Genomic DNA, 3,587 nt, shown 5'->3' with positions numbered 1-3,587 from the left:
AGGAAAATTCGGCAAACATTTTGACGTCTTCGAAAAATGCCGTTTTTTTGAAATGTCAGTGTCTTTATACCGGGGTGAGACGAAATGAAATTTGCCCGATTATTTTATTAAAATTATTTGAATATATACACGGGTCAGTCGTAATGATCTATTTAATTTAAAATAAAAATTTAGATATTTTGTGAGTTTTTACTATTTAGTTTATTATTAATATATGTTAATAATTCTTAAAGATTGCTTTTGGGTTATAAATAAAATTTTTTTGAAATTATTGATTTTTAAGGTTAGTCGAGTATCATAACTTTTTTGGTATTGGTGCGATTTGGTTGAAATTTGGTACCTAGTACCTATTTCGGATAAGATTAATAAATTTTTACAGATATTTGACATGACTATGTTTTAAGGTCACGTGACTACCTTAACTTTCTTCCTATTTGTCCGATTTGATTGAAATTTGGTATTTGGGGTTTATTTAGGATGCAATTATTAATTTTTGACAGATATTTGACATTTCACTTCCGGGTCACGTGACTATTGTAACTTTTTTGCTATGAGTCCGATTGGGTTCAAATTTGGTATTTGGGCTTTATTTAGGATGCAATTATTAATTTTTGACAGATATTTGACATTTGACTTCCGGGTCACGTGACTATTGTAACTTTTTTGCTATGAGTCCGATTGGGTTCAAATTTGGTATTTATGCTTTATTTAGGACACAATTAACAAATTTTGACAGATAATTGACAAATTATATTTTAAAGTCACGTGACTCTCATAATTCTTTTGCTATTGATCCGATTGGGTTGAAATTTAGTATTTGGGCTTTATTTAGGATGCAAGTAATAAATTTTGCCAGAAATTTGACATATTGAATTTTAAAGTCACGTGACTTCCATAACTTTTTTGCTATGGGTCTGATTGGGTTCAAATTTGGAATTTGGGGTTTAATTAGGATGCAATTGTTGATTTCTTACAAAATTTTAAAATATTAAGTTCCAGGGTCACGTGACTATCAACATTTCCTATTCGATTGAAATTTGCTATTAGATGATATGTATATATTTATAGATAGTATTTTGTATTACCCTATTCCTTTTATCTTAATTAATTAAATTATTTTTTAAATTTGCCTTTCAAAAAAAAATAAAATAATCATCGGTTCGAATACATAGGCTTTAAAGGGAACTTATCTTCTCTCGTAATATTGTGGCATTATTATAGATTTTGAAAAATTTTGTCATAAAGCTTTTTCATTACTTTTTGAATGGTCTTTAGCCAGAAAAAAGAAATTTTGAATTTGGAGCATGTTTTGAAAAATTTTCATTTTGGGCCGGATTTTGTTTGAAAATCGATAAATGCAAATAAATAGGTTTTCTGTTCATTTTAGAGTCAAATCGATAATAACCTTTTTGAAAGGTATTCTGAAGTAGTACAAGATAGAAAAATAAAAAATTGAAATTTTTCCATAGGGCTCTTGATATTTCGATATTTATGTTTAATAGTTTTTTACAATTTTCTCCAATTCTGTGATAGCTAGAATCAATTCGTTTTAACATTCGGATACCTCGTAATATTCCCGAAAACTTTTGTTTAAGGCAAAAAGTTGTCAGAGTTATAGTTTATTTAGAAAAAAATAAAAACCATTTTTTCGCAATTTTTCATAGCTATACCCCTGGCGATTTTGGAGCAAAAAAAAAAATTTTTTTCTTGGGTTTTTTTTACTGGAAATTGCCAACTTAGGGCTTACATTATAAGTTGTCAGTTATCATTTAAAAAAAAAAAATTCTACCGTGGGAAAAAACGAGTTTTCTTTTATTTTTTTTTACATTTTTACTAATATCTCGACTTCTATAGCTTCGATTCAATTCGTTGATGGTTTCTTTTATTCTTTATTCTCCTCCTGTTAATTCTTTTTATATTTTATTACAATTGCCGTTCGGAATAAAACTGAAAAATTTTAAAAATTGACGTAAATACATAGACTCTTATGGGACCTAATATTTCTCTTTATATTGTGGCACTCGTATAAATCATGGAAAATTTTGGCATTGAGCTTTTTTACTAGTTTTTGAATGGTCTTTAACTAGAAAAAAGAAATTTTGAATTCGGAGCATATTTTGAAAAAATTGTCATTTTGACCCCGGATTTTGTTCGAAAATCGAAAAATGCAAAGAAATAGGTTTTCCGTTCATTTTAGAGTCAAATTGGTAATAATCTTTTTTAAAGATACTCTGAAGTAGTACAGGATAGAAAAATAAAAAATTGAAATTTTTCCATAGGGCTCTTGATAATTCGATATATATGTTTAATAGTTTTTTCCAATTTTCTCCGATTGTATAATAGCTAGAACCGATTTGTTTTAACGCACGGATACCTCGTAATATTTCCGAAAACTTTTGTTTAAGACAAAAAGTTGTCAGAGTTATATTTTATTTATAAAAAAATAAAAACCATTTTTTTTTAATTTTTCGTGGGTATACCCCTTTCGATTTTCGACCAAAAAAAAAAAAATGTTTTTCTTGGGTTTTTTTTGTGAAAATTACAAGTTTAGGGCTAAAACTAAAATTTGTCATAAATTATTTTAAGAAAAAAAATTATACCGTGGGAAAAAACCAGTTTTCTTTTGTTTTTCCCACATTTTTACTTATATCTCGGCTTCTATAGCTTCGATTCAATTTATTTATGGTTTTTTTTATTTCTTATTCTTCTCCTCTCAATTCTTTTGATATTTTATTACTATTACATTTTAAAATAAAAAGAAAAATTTAAACAAATCGACGTAAAATCTCGTTTGTTCTATTTCAAGAAATAGACCCTTATGGGAACTTTTTTCTGAATTTGGTATTTATGGTTTATTTAGGATACAACTAATAAATTATAACAGATAACTGACATTTGAGTGTCAGCCTAGGTCACGTGACTACCGTAACTTTTTTGCTATTGGTCCGATTTTGTTGTAATTTGGTATTCAGGCTTTATTTAGGATACAATTAACATATTTTAACAGATATTTGAAATATAAGAGAGTATATTGACACACAACGCGACTATATAATAAATTATGGTTCTTTGAAGCATGATACCCCAACAACTGGTCCTCTCTTTCCTCGGCAGGTAAACGTTAGCCTCCCCGACTCACCTAAGTACACCTGATAATTTTTGATTGTTTTTTTAAATTCCCTTATGGCTTTTCACAGACAAGACCTAAAGGTTCCAAACTGGTCCCCACGGACCAAAAGTATAGGAGCGAAGCGACTATACTTGTTATATAGGAGCGTCTGCGACTATATTATGCACGCGAGCCCGGGCCCGAAAAATCGTGTTTTTTTGGAAATAAAAATTCATATCTTTGGCTGTATGGTTAGCGAAACGATGAAATTTGGCATAGGGTCTCTCAATACATTGAGAATGATGGATCCGTAAACAATTTTTTTTTCCGGTACCACCAAACGGAGCGGTACTGTCTCAAAGTCAAAAATTCGTAAAAAAACGGGTCAAATTGCTTTCAGACGCGAGAACTCAAATAAAAAGCCTTTAAAAAACTTTAAATTTTTAGGACATAAGGGTCGGTGGGGGCTTAAGAACTG

At 29.4% G+C, this 3,587-nt stretch overlaps 1 protein-coding gene across 19 annotated transcripts in view; it reads left to right on the top strand.

Annotated features, from left to right (window-relative positions):
• LOC126741058 (uncharacterized) overlaps positions 1-3,587 on the top strand; it is a 169,086-nt gene that overhangs the window by 40,184 nt on the left and 125,315 nt on the right. The gene's annotated exons all lie outside the window — the stretch shown is intronic.

This window comes from Anthonomus grandis, chromosome 10 (assembly GCF_022605725.1).
Source record: "Anthonomus grandis grandis chromosome 10, icAntGran1.3, whole genome shotgun sequence".
Classification (NCBI taxonomy): Eukaryota; Metazoa; Arthropoda; class Insecta; order Coleoptera; family Curculionidae; genus Anthonomus; species Anthonomus grandis.
The sequence above is the reverse complement of the archived record's forward strand: the minus strand, read 5'-3'. Positions and strand labels throughout refer to the sequence as shown.